Raw genomic sequence first — 19,428 nt, forward strand, 5'->3', positions numbered from 1 at the left:
CTATGTGTGAGTTCTTTTAAGAGTTAAAAAATTTAGTGTCGTCATTGTAGATCTGAATGCGTTTGAAGTAATCTGCCGTAAGTAGCATCACACAAACCACAAGATAAACATTTATCAACCCTATACACCCATTTTGCACATTGCCAACATTTCTGCATATTTCAGTACTCAAGGTTTAAAGGGATTCTAACTATGCAGTTCTTCATATTTGCTCATTTGCATTATCTTTTAAGCATTCACTTCTTTCATAGACACAGTAACAGATTTCTCCCCCCTTTCCATTCACTGGTACTCACTCCCACTACAGTAGTTACACTCAACTTAATACTCAAAATCTAATTTTTATGGAATAGCAAACATTACCCCAATCATACCCCAATTTAGGGTAGTAGGCAGTCACTCACTCCGTTCAAAGCATATCTACCTGAAGAGCTGGACTGGGATCCCTGAAGATTCCAAAGCATCTGACTCATCACCTTTAACTTTTAGTGTTTTCTAGTTACAAAAACTAAAGATGTTGGCCACAGAAGAAAACACAAGGGACGACATAATCAAGTGTACAGATAATATTCCATGTGACTTAACAGAGCTTCCATAAAATTTAATCTTGCAGTTATACCACACATTAGTTACTAAGGCAAGTATTTCTGCTCATGAACAGGAGAGCAAACATGAGAAAAAAAAAAATCAAGTTAGGAGTCTGTCTTGACTTAGTTGTGGATTCCCTTCCCTCTGCTGTACGATGATCAACTTACTATGAACAGCCTTCAATGGGCTTCCACTGAACTTTCTGGAAGCATTGCTTAACAGCATTTCCCATTGATTTAAACCACTATAGGCAGTGTCCAATTCATAAGATCTGGACATAGGAAAACATGCTTGAAAAAGATAATCTGATATTAATATTCACTTACTGGCTTCTCTGTGGTCTCAGGGAAAACTTCAGTTCCTTCTATCTTGTGGTTTCAGCTTCATTGGACAGTTACATGAAAGCACTTGGAATCCCTCAGTAAGTTACACCCACTACTTTTTACAAGTCATTACGCTAACAGATGATTCAATTCACATATTTACATGCACTCTCATATAAAAAAGAGGAGAGAAAAGTTAAAAACCCTATCCTTTCCACCTAGACTACCCAAAGCAGATACTCACATTCATACATTTATCTGCACAGTGAAAAAACACTGTATTTAGTCAACACAAGCAAAAACTAGGACAGATGGAAAGGAAGGAGTTGGAGCCAGCACTAGTGTATAACGAATGCCAATTCATGTACAAAAGCATCAGGAGTTTTCCTAAAAAGCCGGATGCAGGTCTGAATAGTCCAGAAGCTGGTACCAATGCTCAAAACCAGGGCTTACTTAACAGGCAACTTCCAAAGTGGCAAGGCTACTCTCTTGCAACTTCAATCAATCAATGTTTAAATATATCCCCCTGTGACGTAGCACAAATGTTTTCAATTGCCTTTTAATAACTCTAAGGCAATATATTTTAAATCCCAAGGTTAAAAGGAAACAACTGATATCATTAGCAGTTCCACTGTATGGACCAATGAAGTGAAACTTAAATTTAGTACAGAACAACGTGACAGAGAAATTTAGTGCTTAATAAGTTCACATATGTTTCAAGGGCAAGTATTTATAATAATGTGCCCTTGTAATTCAAAATGGGAACAGTGGCCTACCAATAATTCAGGCATATACTCCATTGTAAAAAAAAAAAAAAAATTAAAAAACACAACAAAAAAAACCCCCCACACCGTAAAAATTAAAAGGTTGATTTCAGTCTGAACTCAGATCTGCCCCTTCCCTTCAGTCTCAATTCCACACAAGCAGATGTGAGCACATGGTGTGAAATGGGGCATCCCAGCACCACACTGGATTGGCAATGGGCTTTTTTCACATCATTCTGGATGGTCAGGGCAGTCCAAAGGCTGCAACAAAGGGCAGCCTTCAACTAGAACAGCCTCCCCTCTGTGACCATGCCCTTGATTCGCCCTTCTCCCCAGTCATGGTTGGCAGCAGGAGAAGAAATGAGGAGCACCAGCTGTTCCTTCTAATACACTTCTGGTTTCTCCACAACTGTCACCTCCTTGAGTATTCGAAGTGGTCAAATTTTAGAGGAGATGGGATGGAGAATAGCCAAAGCATTGTTGGAACAAAGTCCAGTTCTACCACCTCAAAAAATGCTTATAGTTAATATAGTACTGATCTCTTTAATGAAGCAGTTTTAAAAAGCCCTATTTTCTGCTAGATAAGCAACACTAAGAAACTGTACAGTGTGATTTAATTGCTTTACAGCAAGAGAGAAATGCTCCTATTATAGCCCCAAGATCCTGCCCCACCTGCAGAAGTAAGGTTTCCTCCTGGCATCACTGCTAAGCACCTACTCCAGGGCTTGAACTACATCAGAGCCTAGAGAAATCCTCCTCACCAGCCAACCACAAGCTTCCAAACAGAAACATATGGTCAAGGAGACAACCACTGCCAACAGGAGTTAGGGAAGATCCTTACTCAACACAGTGCTCTCCCATAACTGTGGAAATGCCAGAAACATCCCACCTTCAAACCTGCAGCATTTCAGTAATATGCAATGATTACCTATGTAATCATTATCCTACACTACTCATGCCATTACATTTATAAATCCTGCTGGTTTAAAATTGTATATTGATTGCAGCAATTATTTAGAATTATTAAAAAACACCCTCTGGTCTCTCTTATTGCAATGAACAATATAATTTCCTGCAACAAAATATTTAACTGCAGACAGAAAACTCAGTAGAATAACCTGAAAGATAAATGTATTTTTCCTTAACACTTTTGAAGGGCTGAATTAATATTCACCACTATTTTCCACAGCATTTGAATGCTCAGATTTCAAATACTGAAGGTAAGAACACAGAGGGTCTTCTACTAATCTTAATAATGTAAAAGACTCAAAGTGCACGCACACATGCAATAGTATATATGCCAATAGCTCTTGATCACTGTGCTAAGTTTTTTTAGAGCATTTGCAGCACTTTTTAAAAACAAACAATTGTCCAGCAGCATGTTCCCAGAGCATAACATGCTGCAGTGGGAAAGAGGTACTGGTAGTCAAGCAGTGACCTAGCAGAAATGCTATCAACGTATACTCTGCTTTATAGATTACCCTAGTAAAACATACATGCATATACAGCCTTTTCTATTCATTGCCATTTACAACCTACATCAATACACTTGGCCAAGATGTTAAATAACCCAGGATGCTGAAGAGAGCTTTCCTCCCACTCATAACCTCAGCTTTGCACACACAGGAACCTGCACAACACTTGTAGCAGCAAGCACCAAAAAAATTAACATTTAAATAAAGGAAAAGTCACAGTAAATGCTGACATTTTAGTCGTAAGTTTTTGATGTAAAAACTGCACATGATCCTGCACGTGTATGTTCTACCAGCACCCAGTCCCACCACCCAGGAGAGCGCTACTGTCCTGCACCTGCAAGATCAGGACCACCAAGGGTTACTACCTGCTCCAGCATCTAATAAGCATCAAGCTCACCCTGATGTCTGTCCCCCTCCTCAGTGAGGGTACCAGTAAGTAGTTGGGTGATAACAAATAAAGACCCCGTTTTTATGGTTTTAGAAACAACTATCCTCAACCAGCAGGACAGAATCACATCCAGGCAACTGCAATAAGCCTTATGAAGCCAGGAGGAAATCAAAACATTTGATTATATTCAGGAAAATTAAACAATGGTTTCTATATCAACCATGCAAGTCCTATTTCCCACTTTCTCCATGTAAAATATCTGCACAATAATATGTCATTAAAACGGTATTTTTCATCTCACACATTTTACTGGGAATGCTAAGAGACAAGGACTTCAACAAATGGAGCATCTTCAAAAGCAGAGATGCATGGTTCTTCCGTAAATGAACTGTGAAAATCAGTATGCTTGCAAGCTAAACAAAATTTATCATTTACTGACCCACTCTGGATTGGATTAGACGGGATTGCTCCTTATGTAGTCAAGTAGTGCAATATGCTGAAAATGATTGTCCTGACCTCTGTACAAGCAAAAGGGATGCTGGCCATGCTTTACATTAAGTCAGATTGTGGAAAACCAGTTGATTTTCCCCACCAATTTACTCCAAAGAGAAGTTTACAGCTACAAACAGCTGTAATTTATTATATTTTAAATTTCATAAGAGACCTAAATATGTTGAGCGATAATACTCTTCAGAATTGTCAAGGCCTATTGAACTGAAACGCACTCCCCAAATTACAAACATGGTACTGTGATTTCAGCAGTGCTAGAGAAATAGTACAGTATTTTTTAAAAATGAGCCAGTACACAAAAAACAGGAATAAGAGCAGCATTTTTTAAAATCAATTAATGCCAGGGCGGCCCATCACTGCTTGGATAGAAGTGTAGATGGCAAAGTAATCTGGATTTAACCATAAATTTTCAATAAAGCTCAAACTACTGTTTTAAAACTACAGTAAAATGCAAGATTTCTCACTTCTCCATTACAATTGAACATACAAGTACATCTCAAAATTAAAGAAACATCATACAGGAATAGATCTATAGTAATAGATAGGAAACCTGCCCATACCCGACGCCTCTGGTGCTTCTTGCGCTGTGTCCACCACACCTCACTCGAGCAGAGCAGGTCTCAACTCCACGGTGTCCCTGGCACTGTGATACACAAGTGACTTGCTATGGCTAAAAAAATGCTTTATTAAGGTTTTTTTTATTGAAACACAGTTTGGACTAATTTGTAACAGCTGGATCAGTTTAATCATTCTGGAGTTTTGCTGCAAATAAGCTGCAATCAGAAGATCAGGGACACCTGCCACCACCAGGCACACACCTGGGGAGGGGTGCAGCACAGAGCCTTGCTCCATCCTTAGCTGTTGGAATTACAACCTATTAGGCAGCACATGGGCCTCCAAGGTGACAGGGACATCGGTGGTACTGTCTTGTAAGCCAAGACTTCACTTGCACAAAGATTTTATAAACTCCTTCATGCTTACACTTATTAGCTCCTTGTCATCATATTATGTGTTCCCCCCTCAAGCTGCAGGTCAGAAATTTAAATAATATGCACTGTATTACAGAGATCCTCATGCCCAACCTCCGCCCATCACAGCAGCGCACCAGAAGGAACAAGCCTTTAAATGAAAACAACTTCCACTGTATCTTTGCATACAGATGGGTGAAGCAACAGTGCATATACATCTAAAGTCATATTAGCAGACCATTTACTATGCAATGATGCTGAGGGACCATTTTTGGGGTTGTGTTTTTTCTCTTTTGGGTTTTGTTTTGGGGTGGTCGTATTTGGGTTTTGTTTGAGGTCGGTTTTTGGTTTGTTATTTTGTTGGTTTTGTTTTTTTGAGTTTGTTTGGGTTCAGCTACAAGACTTCCAGACACAAGAAACAAAGCAGATAACAGGTCAGGGAAAATAAAAGACAGTTCAGTCAACTGTTACATTTCAAAAGCATGCTCTTCATAAGCATAAATGTCACCCTGACTCTCTGGAATTAGTCTGACAACAAATGCTTGTTTCCAATATTTAAAGAGAAAAAAAAAGTCTAACCTATTGCTGTTAAAGTACCTCAAAACAAACCAGTTAGAATAAATACTTGCCTGAGTTTGGTGCATTGGGGTGCAAGTCAGCAGTGTAACTCTCTAATGGAAAAACCGTGAGGTTTATTCTTGTATTTTCCAGCACCCAATAAATAACTGATCAATAAGAACCTCTCAGACAAGTCTGGTCATCTCTGGTTTTCTCTTCCTATTATCTGAAGCACTTGTTCAAAAGCCTTTTACAGCCCATGTTGCTGTGTCTCATTTTCTGGGGGCCCACCATATTGATAGCTCTACAGTACATATTTTAAATGCTTCATGATTCACAAACACTGCAAACACAGACAAAGTTTCTCCTGTGTGCAATCAGGATTAATAAAACACTAAAACACATGTCCTGCTTTCAAATGCTGTCCATTCTCACTAGGTAATTTTCTCCAGGAGAACACAAGTAGGCTGCAGACATGACTGTTCAGGGCTGAGCACAACTTCAGTAGCATTGACTGCTGTTTTACCCAGCTGGAAATGCAGCAACTTTGCCAGTTAATTATTCTTTACACTGATCAATAGATACATTTTTCTCTTGAAAAATACTTAAAAGTTATATAGTTTGGGAAAAATCCCATATCAGCTATGCAAAATTAAAGTATCATTGACTTTAAGGAATATTATACTTTATTTAAAAAGTGAAACTTTAAGAGTATAAAAACTGCTCTTTCAAATGCTACATACATTACAAGCTGTATTTTAATTGATCTTTTCTCAGACTGAATTTCAACACACATGTTTTAGATCAACACAAAGTATCTGCATTATTCTACCAGCTGCCCACCATGTTCTCTCTTCAATCAACCAAGTATGAGACTAAGCATCCTTAAGATTTTATGAACTCCTGCCACTTCCCTCCATTCTGTATTAGCTCCCCTTTTCTTTGTATTAGGCATCACACTAAAAAAAAAAAAAAAAAAGAAAAACTCAAACCCTATCTATAGTAAATTTAAGTTGACTGTAGTCAAAGCTTGCCCCCCCTCCCATTTTTGTTATCAAACAGTACCCTCCTGGATACACTTTCATTTAAAAGGCCATCAACTTTGATCTGGTTTTCATCTGTTTCAATGGACATGAGAACAATGTGGGCCTTTTGAGCACTGAATCAGTACCTGTAAAGAGGTAAGTACTTCTCAGTTTATGCAAACCTGCAGCCTCTACCTAATCCTTTCCTATGTTAAGGCATGTGACAAGGCATTACTGATCATTTTTTAATTTTCTTCCTCTTGTGTTCTCCTACACCACATGCTATAAAACGTGGATATTCAAATCTACATCGAGAAGTTAGGGCTATGACTCTAAATAGCTTCGCTAAATCAAAGGAGATGTTAGCATAAGAGAAGACTGCAGCTCTATCAACTTCATCCTTCTGCATTTTAATCGTTTTTAATTGGGATATCACTGACTGATCTTTCTCTGGTTTGGCTGAAAGAGGCTGCCTCTGAGGGAAACTTAAGCTGTAGAGCTGCAAAACAAAAAAAAACCCCAAACCAAACAAACAGACCTAGGAAAGGACTTGCTGTCACTGCAGGTATGTTTTGTTAAGGACTGCAGCAAGAGCGACCACTTCAGAGCATGAAGGCACATCATCTGCTCCTCCATTTCCAGAGACAGTTTCTGTGGCACATTCAGTTTTGAAGAACCAAAACAGTAAGTTTTGACTTCTTTAAACAAAAGTCGATTTTCAAAGTATTTTGTCACTTAAGCCATCTTGACATCACTCATGTACATGACCTTAAGTAATGCATCCATCACAGAAATCCCCCGAATAAGTAATTTCCCATCACCCGTAACTGTAGTAGTGTTCAACTTTAACGCATGCATGCATCTCAGGTGACTATGATCTAGCATTCACTAGTTTCAAATATGAACTAGAAGGCTAAATATTTGATACCAGAACAAGACAGACCTAGCTGCCAGAAGTCAGCACCAAGAAGGATGAAAACCAATACATGCAAAAAGTCACTTTACAGATGAACACACTTCCCATTTTCCTTGCATCTTCTAGTATATCAAACCACATCTTCTAATTATTTCTCAAGCCATTCAAAGTCTTCTCTATACTCAGGAAGTATGCTTACCACCAGCCATAGCCATGCCTCATCACTAATAACTTCTTCCCTCTCTCTGGACGCTCGCTGGCTCATCAGACAGCAGCATCACACCACCATGCCCTTCATTGTTTCAAACACATGAAAAATCTTGCTGCAGATTGTAGTTAATCTGTGTTTTCTAGCATCAAAGTAAACCCTGATAATCACTTACAGTCATATAAAACCACTGGCTTATGTCATTTATAAGAATCAGTCTCTTTCAGGAAAAAAGTAAAAAGATTTGAACCTATTTGCAGAAGTTTCCCATTACATACCGTAAGAACATGAAGATGTGGCACAAAATGAAAAGACAATGACTCTTGCTCAAAAAAAAAAACAAACCAACCCCAAAACCATCCCCCCTGCACAAGCAGTTAGAAATGTTCATTTGCAGGGGGAAACTCCGATTCAAACATTATAGAACAGTAACATGAAAATATGGCATTCCTAGGTACCTACAGTGACTCGCTCTTTAGGAATTTAAAGAACAAGTTTTTTTAGTAGGTCCGTAAGTCACACGTCCCTAAGTCCCCAAGCCCAGTGATTTGCAGAGTGGGCACCCAACTGGATACATGCACAGATTTCTGTGCAAGACCCTAACCAAGGTCACCGGCATGGGAGCTGAATGACTGCCAGAGCTACAGGAGTTACGTGCAGGGCCAGAGCTTGCCACTGCTCCGCAGCAGCTCCGAACCCCACAGGCTCTCTCAAGAAGTCTAGTAGTGTTACTTCCCTTAACATAAAAGGTACCAAGCCGCAGATTAATTAGGCAACCTTACCTGATATTCTATTCATTAAGCAACCGTCGGCAAAACCAACTTTGGAAAAATCCCCTAGCAGATGCCAGTGCCAACTTGCAGATCCTCTGCTCTGACAACACAGACCCGAATGGCACCTCCTACTGCTTTACATAAGCAGAAAACACCAACGCTTGCAGCTCAAAAGCCTGCAGTTCATTCCCAGGGCAAGACAACGCTACAAGTAATACAGAAGTAAAAACACTATAAAGCCTGTAGGAGCCCTGATGAGCAAGGAAAGTGTCTTTGCAGCTGGACAGCGAGCTCACAGCACAGGGAAGAATCACAGGGCATCAACATGCCTCTAAATTGCAGCCCCAACAAGTCGGCAGCATTTTTAGCAAGAGTTACACACCTTCACTAAACCATTTTCTTCAAATGCTTTCACAAATTCATTTGCCAGATTAGTATGGGAAATCTCTTGCATAATAAATAACTTTCTGGAATAATTCCACATGGAGTAGCGATACACTTTCAATGCTTAGAAGTCACTTCAGCCTTTCCATTATTAATTTTAATAATTTGTTCATAACTTACCATATACATTAAAAAAATTACATCACTGAATAAAGCTGGCATGCAGCTTAAGCTATCGTTCAAGTTTCTCTTGCAAAATACCACAGTCAATAGTTTGAAGAGTTTGCTTGTCCTTCATAAGGTCTTGAATATTTTTGCACTCACAATAAAAATACTGACATTATTTCCCCTGATGTAAAACAAGCACTTTGAGGACAGCTAAAAATCAGTATGCTATTGATTTTGTGTGTGTGTCAATGTCATCAGTAAGGTAATCACGACTAACCAGTTAGCACCCAAAGCTACTGCTGGCTCATTTCACATCAGAAATGGACTGATCTCTCTCTGACACATACAACAAAATGGTGCTTGGATTTAGGTTAATTGCAGCCAGGCACCATACTTAATTGGCAACAAGGTCACACAGTGATACTGGGGACACCAGCAGCTCATACCCAGTAAGATACGAATCACAAATAAAAATCAAAAAGTTCCAAAAGAGAAGGCAAACCACTCGTGAAGGAACGAACACCAGAGCAGACAAAACCTGCAGAGAGGCTATTGCAGAGAGCTACAGGAACAGAGGGAGAGCAGAGCCATGAGCTATGCCGAGCCACATCACCACCGACTACACCGAGACAGGTATCACTAAAACTTCGTGTCTAGCTCAATCTTTATCCCCTCTGCCTGATGGGAAAGTTCTGGTTTTGTCGAAATTCAGTGGAAACTGAACAGTCCCAGATGACGCGCAGAAAGCGCAAAACGATTATTCAAGAGGAAAAAGGAAAAGCTTTTCCAAACGCCTTCACTGGAGTGGTGTGGGGTTTGGGGTTTTTTTTGAACAAACACGCTGGCGTTCCCACCGACATCAGAGAGAGATGATAAAAAGCTCATATACCCACGTTCTTGAATTTAAGGCAATTATTAGGACTTAATTAAAAGCAAAGCCAGAGGAGCACCACTCTAGAACTTGAGTAACTCCAAATTGACTTAAAAAAATTTTCGGGGAAGGATGCTAACATTCACATTTTCGGTAGTTTTGACGCACCAGTGCAGCCGCCGGTCCAGGCCGAGCCGACAGAGCCCGGCAGCGCCCAGCCCCGCCGCCCCCGGGCGCTCTCCTACCCCCGCAGAAAGCGGCTCGGGAACCACGGACGAATTTTGTTGAGCGTTCGCAACCGAGGAGGAGATGCTTCAGGAGGGGGATGGAAAGTCGCGCAGCGGCTCCCCACCGCGCACGCAGGGAGAGGTGCCTCGCTAATGCAATTAGTAGAAATCAATCAGGCGAACAGCAGCGGTGCGTTTGCACCGGCACTGCAGAAGCACGTACCAAGCGCCCGGGCTGCACCTGACCTGGAGGAGCTTTTATTTTCCTCACCGGACTGTAGATGTTCAGCGAGGCAACACCCCAACCCTCGCTATTAGTCCCCCCAAAGCAGGCAGGGACCCCTCCCCGTCAGCGGCGTGTCCCCGCGGGCTGACGCCGGCTGCGAGCCCCCAGCCGGAGCCGCTTCCCCCGCGCTCGCCGCCGACAGTGCCCGGGGCGCAGCCCCGCTCCCCCCACCTCACACCTGGGCGCCCACGAAGCGGCCCCACGCGTGGCCACGGTTCCTCCCGCAGGGCGGCAGCGGCGCGAGAGCACTGAGGGCAGCCGGGCACGCGCGGGCGGGAAAGCCCTCAGCCACACCGCTCCCCTCAGCCGCGACCCCGGCGGCCGCCGGGCACCCAGCCCAACTTTGTTGCCCGAAGTTGCCCACCTCAAGCCGAGCCGCTTCCTCCGCCGCCGCCACCGAGCCTCGCCGGAGCCCTTCCCGCCGAGCCACGCGCCGTAATCCTGCCGCTCCCGCGGCGCCCGGCGCCTCTTCTGGAGCGGCGAGCGCCGCGCTTCAGGCGGCGGGGCGGGGCGGGCACGGCCCGGCCTCCCGCCCACCCGCTCCCCCACCGCCCGGGGGCCGAGCCCAGCCCAGCCCAGCCTAGCTCAGCTCAGCTCAGCTCAGCTCAGCCCAGCCCAGTCCAGCCGCCGTGCCGGGCAGGTCCGACGACGCCGGCACGGAGCGGAGAGGGAAGGCGGCGGCTTCCCTGAGGGCCCGGGAAATCTCCGCTAGAATTTACCCCGAGGCGGCGTGAACTCGCTGCGGTACCTGGGGCGGGAGGGGGAAAAACGGGTAAAATGTTCTCCCGCGGCGAGAGGGTGCGGTGTCCGCCTGCCCCTTCCTGCTCAGGCTGGGCGAGCCTGGTGTTGACGAAGAAAGTTGACACCTAAGAGCTTAAATAAAAACTCCCATCTAGTTTCTGGGCTGCAAGCCCAGGGAAAGAATCAGGTTCACCGAGGTCTCTGTGCAGGAGCCGGATGGAGATTTTATTGAATCTGGCTTCAGCTGATCCCAGTATTATAGCTGTGTTGCTGTAATTAAGGCTGAGCAGAATTCCTATAAGTCCCTTTCTTTCACAGGTTATATAACAAATAGTAATAAGTTTCCTGAAACCTCTATTATCTTGTGGGATCCCAAAGCACAGTGAAGTATGCATGATAATAAAGTGCAACATTAGCCTACTCTGCTTTGCCAGTTAGACAAGGGATGGATTTGGCTTTGCGGCCATGGGGAGGTTGTTGATGGCAAGAGAAGGGAAGGACTTGGCGAGTGTCCTCTGCTGCGCAGAGGACTCTTGGACAGGGCTGGTGATGCATGGCTCTCCGGGCATCGGGAGAAAGGACAAGAAGAAAACAGTTTGCTCCTTCAGCGAAGAAGATTTAAGTTGCTGCCACTTCTGTTTCCCTTTCTGTCTGTTTTTGTGATGAATTATTGAAATGTGCTGGCTGGGACATGGTGACATCTCCCCTGGGGACTAGTAGAAACTCGACACAGCATCTGTTGACCCAGACTTAGTGTAGGAGTCCTGACCTGAAGAGACATCTTTACTTTTCTATGCATGTGCAAATCTATAATTAAGGAATGTCCAGCACTGAAATGTCCAGCACTTCTGTAATGAAATGTGACACTGGTCTGAGGAAGGGATGTCAAAAAATAAATTATCTCAGAAAAACAAGATGCATTTTTAATTGGCAGCGTGCAATCACATAGGACTCATAGAGATGATAGAATAACTGAGATTTAACGAGTTACTGTTCATGAGCTGAGCACTGAGATTCATACTAATATGCTTCAGCTCGGCTTTGGCATGGAGCAGGCGTATGCACTCAGCCTGTTACTGTAGCTCAGCTGATGTATTACAGCATGGCAACTCCATCACATCTCTAAAATTCCACTTTGGGCTTCTACCTAGAAGATAATATTAACTTTTTGTTACTATTACAGAAAGTCTTATGATAGGACTAGGGTCGAACCTTAGTTTTACAGCAGACTCTAGCACAGGTAGGAGCATGGTGGCTGTGGACACCTCTGCAGGGCATTGACTGAGCCCAGACCCCTGAGCAAAGCCCAAAATGCAGATGTGGCTTCCTCAGAGGTCCGCCATTCACATATTGTCTACACCTGATTCACTTGGGCTTATGGCATAGTTCTCCACTTGGAAATATTAGCTTCAGCTGTGCAAGACCAGCATGAGAAGGATAGCCTGTACTTTTATGCTTGACAGACCACAGGAGCTGTTAAGATTTTGAAAATGCATTCTGCAGTTTGCCTTCCCTGATGTCCTTTGTCACCTCCAGCCTAGACCCACATTTTGAGTACTTTGGCCAAGTAATATATTTTTTCAGTTTCAGTTAAGTAGAAGACTTCAAATTCCTGTCATAGGTATCAAGTTACACCATGTAAAAGATGCTGCTTTTTTTTTTTTTTTTAAGTTTGTTTGGCACTTTATGAGATTGTGAGGTCAAAAAGATGACTCCAATCTTTGAGATGACAAGTAAAAAGAGACCAAAAGCACTCTTTTCCTTGCTTGTTTTATAGCAACCCAGACATGTAGAAATAGTGATTTTGTAAGTGCTTTTCCTGTATTCATTTCAAAAAACACAGCACACATGCAGTATCACTGTATACTTATGGAAGATAATCAATTTGTAGATGATAAATTCTCTGAGGCTAGATGGCATGTTTTCACACAGTACCTGATACTGTGATGCCCTTCTGCCATCTGGGGCTTCTGGACCAACTGTAATATACATGTTCAATAATAAGAACTTAATTGCAAGTCTCATGCTACTTCCAGCTTAATGATTTTTTTTCATTTCCACTTGTCATTCAAACATCACTGTCGACATGTCTCAGAAATTATACAGGAAGAACAGGCATGCTTCTACTCTAATGTTGTCTAATTAATGCTTCCTAAGGATTAAAGTGGAAAAAAACCCCACTTTAATTTATGAGCATGGGTGTAAGCAGGTAAATGAATATGATATTTAAACTTTTCATTTAATAAATAATTTAGCTGGAAGACCCAGCTTAACCCTGTCCATCCTGATGCCTGCTGGTGTAGACCTAAGCCATCAACTGAGCACTTGCTCCCATTAACTACACCCCCCTCACTGCTCTCTGCCAACCACCACAGTTGCTATGTCTACTTTCAAGTAGTGTTTCCCTTGCCACACACATTTTCAGCACACGGATTGCCTATATAACTTTTTTTTGCAGTGCTGTTGTCGCTGTGTGCTTTGAAAAACCTTGTTTTTTCAAATTTTAGATGGGAATTTAACAACCAGTATCAAGTAGACGCAGATCCACCATAATTTCTCAAAAAAAAAAAAATCACCACTTGTCTCCTAGATGCTTTAACTTCCAAAGACTTTCTCTTACCACTGACAGAAATACCAACTAACTCACCTCAAGCTTAAATTGAACTGGTTTTGCAAAAGATCTCTAGGATGTTGTCAAAATGGGATATAGCCAATGGGACTCGATGGACCATTAGTCTGGTCTTACCACTGACAGTCACTGCTATCAGTTTCTTTGGAGGTAGATAAATCAATTAATTTAATCTGAAACAGCCACTAGACAGTAGACTATTAAAGATAAATTGAAGAAAAACTGTTGAAAATTTACTTTTCTTTCTATGTGTAAGGGTTATAGTAACCCACCTTTTCCAATCACACTTTCAGGTATAATAGTGGCAATGATGAAAATATATGGACAAAATGTATGATGCTTTGGATGCAGTTAAATGAGTAGAAAATCTAGTTTTTCCAGTAATACTTACAGAAATCTTATTTAAAGATAAGTGTTTAATGTAAATTTAATCTTTCTCATTTTTCAAATGTGCTCTCCTTAAGCCAACACTGATATCAGCTTATCTGAGGCCTTGATCTGCAGGCACAGTTAATAGATTATGCATTTTTTTCAAGACCGAGGTCAACTGTGGTAACTAGATGGTATTTTGAATATGTATATCACAAGATATCATGCCAGTTCTTCAAAGCACAGGGAGACTCCCTATTGTGGCGGTGTGAGGGGATAAGCTGCATTCACTCTTGTGCTTGGTCCACAGTCATCTCACATCGTTGATGTTCCCGGGGCTGACACCAATATCAGCCATGCTCCTCATGCCCATGGCCATCTGTACTTTGTCACCATTTTGTGTAATCCTGCTCTCCATAGGCCCTAGGAGGCATTATGTTAAAAAGGATAGCGGTCTGAGAAGCATCCAGCAACAGTCTAGTCCAATTTCACTGAAGTCAATAGTAACACTTCTACTGGCATCAAAGGCAATTGATTAAATCACCAGCATCTTAAAATTTCCATTTCATTGTCTCCATGAGCTCCTGCTTGTGCTAATAAATGGAGAGTGTAACTGGTGTTTGGAGTGGCAAGAGGGAAGGACCAGGAGGGGTAGGCTAATGAGAGGCCCTGTCTGTATTAAGGAAATTAATTATGTGACTGGTTTAAACTGCGGCACCAAAAGTCTCACTTTGCCCTGACACAGACTATATGCATTAAAGGTTTACACCGCTGTAATAACCACAGTGGTGTTGTTATATGGATACAAATTTCCTTAATGCAGGCAGAACCCAGCTCAGACCGCAGTGACTAATACAAAACTGATAAAAGAAAGTGAATTATGTGCAATCGTACTGGAGAGCATGATACAGAAAAGAAAATGATAATAGGAAGGTTAAGTGCCCAGTGAGTGCAAACTGATATACAATATCTTGAAATCACAGAGAGAGAAAATTAAAATGGTGAAATGATTTCACATATAGGTAGATGGAGGCATAAAAGCAATCTGTGAACTCTGGGGGGGAGGACAGGGTGAGCGCATGATATTTTCAGATGTACAGCCTTTCACCTATTAGAAATGAGTACGTGATTGAAGGCTAATTCAAATAAACAGGCAATTTTATTTTTGTTTTTATTTTGGTGTTTTTTTTGGCTCTGCTTTTTGTGTGTCATTGAAATATTTGTGTATTAATAGATGCTCATTTTAATAGCATTACAGTAATCTGAACATCTGCAGCTACTAGGCATTAAAACACGATTACTTCACTATATATCAAGTTATTTTCACAGTACTTCTGCCTGATTTTGTCATATCTATTAAAATGCAATGGATCGGCTCTTATCATTACCTATTAACTGGCAACCTTGAGCTGAAGTGTTAAGCAGAAACAAGCCTGATGCCTGGAGGCCTGGCTAGCAATTCAGCAGAAGGCAAAGACGTTTTATGGCTGTCCTGAAAGCTAAATGACGGGCTGTGTAACTTTCCTAATCAAATGGAATTAAATACAAAATTATATTCCCACCACCTCTGCCACCCTTTGTTCAAACATATTGCCTGATGTACTGTTCAACAGTTTACTAAATATAGAACATTTTCTAGACTAGAGGCTTTAATTCTACCAAAACCTCAGTTTATTAGAGAAATGAGATATTTTGTTTGGAGTACTGAGGAGCTCTCACATGGCACGAGGGCTCTCTCAGGATGAGAAATGCTTTCCCTCCTGGGCTCAAACCGACTTTTGAAGAGGTGAACACCCGGAGGATAAATGCATCCAAAGCATGACTGTGAGTTTGCTGTTAAGGGTTAGAAGACAGAAACCAAAACGTAGGCAGCTGTTGCCAATAAAGATGCAGTTAGTAAATTTTTGACCAGCAAAGAAGTACTTCTTACTCTGAAATGTGATCCCCATCACTATCATGCTAAGGGGGGGAGGAGGAAACAGCAAGCTACTCCTCCTTCCCTTCTTCTTAGCGTGACAGCTATTTTTCATTCTACTCAAAACAAATTAAAAGAATCCATATTTTAAAAGTTATTTCTATAATGCTACAATATTTGTTTCCAAATGTGATGCTGTATTTTAGTCATCTCCAAAGCTTTCAGTTCTAGCTGGGAAATTCATGGCAGTCATGACACCCATCAGGAACTGGCTTCATCATATCAGCCATCAACTAGTATTTCTTACACAGCACCCTCCTTGCATCCATGGAGTGGTGCTCCAGCAACATAGTTCTGTATGTAGAACTTTAAATATCATCTGACATTTTAAATTTTAATATGATGAAGTAGATTCGGGTTTTAATACCATGCAGTTTCATTCATGAGTTAGCTCAGACGTTCCAAACATGTCTGGGGGAAATAAAAGGTAAGTGCATTTAATCCTAAACTTTGTCAGCAGGATCAGATGCAGCCAGATAAAACAACGAGCATAAATAACACTGACCTATGAAGAAACAAAATGAAAACCAGCATACCTGAAAGATAAACAAGACAAGTGCCCCAAGAGCTTCAATTGGGTGAAGTATTTCAGCCAGTATTTGTTTGTCTCTATGAAAACATATGCTTTCATTCCTGTTTAGGTTAAGAATGCTTTCCTAAATCAAGCACTAATAATTCTGGTATCTATAAATACCCTGATCTGAAAACTCTGCATCTGTAACGAGTACAAATGACCCTATGCAAATGCACTTTGAAGAGAAACAATAAGGAAAACAGTATGTTAGTGACCTCCAATCAAAATGTTATTGCATCTCAACATGAGGGCAGTTGTGGACCTTAACATAGTGAAAGCAAATTTTAAAATCTTTAGAGAATTCTAAATTAAAAAAGGAAGAGTCTGAGAGCATTCAAGTTACTAATATTATCGACTCCAAATCCCCCCCTCCAAACTGTGGGAATTGTGTTGGAAATCCTTAAGGATGGCATTGCCATCCAGCTAACACACCTCCAAATACAAATGGAAGTTGCACTCTCTAATGAGCACACAATTATAACTTTTCAAATTGCCAGTTGCTCTACCTTCAGTGCTTTACAATTTTACTAGTTTCAAATGAGCAGTTCTATAATGTGGATGTTTAAGGAACAGTAAAAAGGGCTGTAGCTTGGATGTAAGCCATTATGCTTGTTTAAGGAGAAAGTCCTGTCAGTCCTGCAGGGCACGTGGGATTTTATGGCTTGAATCTAAAGGAATGATTCTTATGGAATTGGACAAGATCCTCTCTGTAAGTAGAGAGCTGCTTTGAGATACAGGGAGACCATTCCCATAGTCCACGACTCTCTGAATAAAACCATTCCTTGACTGTTCCATCATCCTCCCAGCTGGTCCCCGTTTCCCAAAGTCTGTAAGGAGCTGGTAGGGGAGGATGCTCTGCTGATCCTTAGAGGCTGGAGGACTGACTACTCCGCTGCTTAAGCCAGGCACTGTACTGATAAATAGCGTTTCCAGGAGGGAAGAGGTGCCCAGATGGCTGTTTCTTACTGTTTTCAAGCTAACACTTGGAAAGTCATTGTAGCTCTATCTTGTAAAGACATCTCAAAATTGAGGGAATTTGGAGATGTTGGAACTTGCATTTATTAAGGATGCTGTTGCTAACTCTTAACTTACCCTGCTGCTCAATTAGCTACACAGAATATAGTTAGAGTAACTGCCTGCACTAGGAAACCTGCTCTTCATCTGCAGCACATCAGCAAAAACGAGTGACAAGACAAAAGGGATCATTTTTAAATTGTGAAGGGAAAAGGTCCACAAATTCAAAAATTACTTTGAAAAGTTTGCACAGTCCCTGCTAAAGCTGGCTCTTTTCTAGTACGTGCATTACTCACTCTCCATCTATATATTCTTATTATCCTTTCTAAACTCACTGCAGAGCCAAGGGTCTCTGGCTGCTGGCATCATGCTGAATGATTCAGCCAGAACCTTCCTTAGGATGGTTTGGTGGGGTCTTGATACTTTTAGCTATGTTGATCCTTCTTGTGACCTTATCACAAATAATGATTGTATCCATGGCTGGCAGTTTCCCACATTCTTCAATAATTTTGTCCAATTTTTTTTTTGACAGCAATGTGCTGGTTGGCTAGAAGATAACATCTCTAACTTCAGGGTTAGAATAAATCCAATATTAGGTTTTGCTACTCACTGAAATCTTGCACGTAGCTATCTTCAAAAATTTACAGACATTGGTCAGAAAGGGGAAGAAAATAAGTTACTGTTTTTTCTGTATTTTGTTAAACTCTGTCCTACTGTATACTCTTCCTGTTAATTCATTTTTCCTTTACAATTTCAGGTAAGCTATTAATCTATTGAAGTGAGGATTTTTCAAAGCCTTTCCAGAAATAAACACTGAATGAAACTATCATAAGATATGCATGACAAGTAGAACTGTTTTGTCATTTCAAGACCATGGTTTATACTGAGTCCTCTCTCATTCCCATTACATAGATGTCAGATGGAATAATACAATGAGAAATTACCCCAAGATTTGGTTTCCCATTGCAGAGGCTTTTTTATATAAAGTTTACCAAGTTTATACATAAAATTTTAATATAAAAATCCCAAACCTTGCAATCCCTATTATTCAAAAGCAGCTAATTAATGTTTTCTGGTTTTACATTAGTATTGGTTTTATTCTAATCATGCACTACCATCTCCTTATCTTTTGTTCCGTTAATCCTATTGCCCAAAACATGGCTTTCTGATAGCGAACTCTACAGAAACACTCAAACGTGCAGTTCTGGAATTCAAAGCCATTAAATGGCCTTCTCTGTGCTATTAGCGGTTCCGGGATAATGCAGTCAAACTCCACAAAATGTTCATTATTGGAAATAGATGTATATTGTTTTTTCCCTATGAATTTTAAAATTGCATTTATTATGGTATGCTGTGTATGAAATGAAGGTGATTTAAACAGTTGTGCCCTCTACTGGCATAAAGGAAATAATGAAAAAAGAGAAAGAAATACCTTATTTCCAGATGTTGTATCAAAACCGAGTGCCAAAATCAACTTTTTGTTGGGCTTTTTTTTGGTAGTATGCTTTAGCCACATTTGAAGGATAGATTATTTTCAACATTAAATCTTAGCACATTAATTGCTTACAGATTTTTAATTTTTTTTTTTATGAAGACAACCATTTACACAGTTAAGGCAGTATAAAATGGCCTTACCACAGATGAACATGATGGTGTGGATGGTATGTTACACAGCTAAGAATAACTTTATTTTT

General features: G+C 41.1%; 1 protein-coding gene across 4 annotated transcripts in view; it reads right to left on the bottom strand.

Moving 5' to 3' along the window:
* The window catches only part of LOC141947737 (contactin-3-like), a 113,597-nt gene extending 102,706 nt beyond the window's left edge, over positions 1-10,891 (bottom strand). For 3 of the 4 annotated variants that reach the window (XM_074879171.1, XM_074879170.1, XM_074879167.1), the window contains exon 1: positions 10,797-10,891. The gene's annotated coding sequence lies outside the window, so the exon portion shown is untranslated. Of the gene's footprint in view, positions 1-914; positions 960-10,796 lie in introns of those variants that run through there. The other variant, XM_074879169.1, reaches the window with a different exon arrangement.
* Positions 10,892-19,428: the final 8,537 nt, after the last annotated feature.

Source organism: Strix uralensis, chromosome 10, assembly GCF_047716275.1.
Source record: "Strix uralensis isolate ZFMK-TIS-50842 chromosome 10, bStrUra1, whole genome shotgun sequence".
In the NCBI taxonomy this organism is placed as follows: domain Eukaryota; kingdom Metazoa; phylum Chordata; class Aves; order Strigiformes; family Strigidae; genus Strix; species Strix uralensis.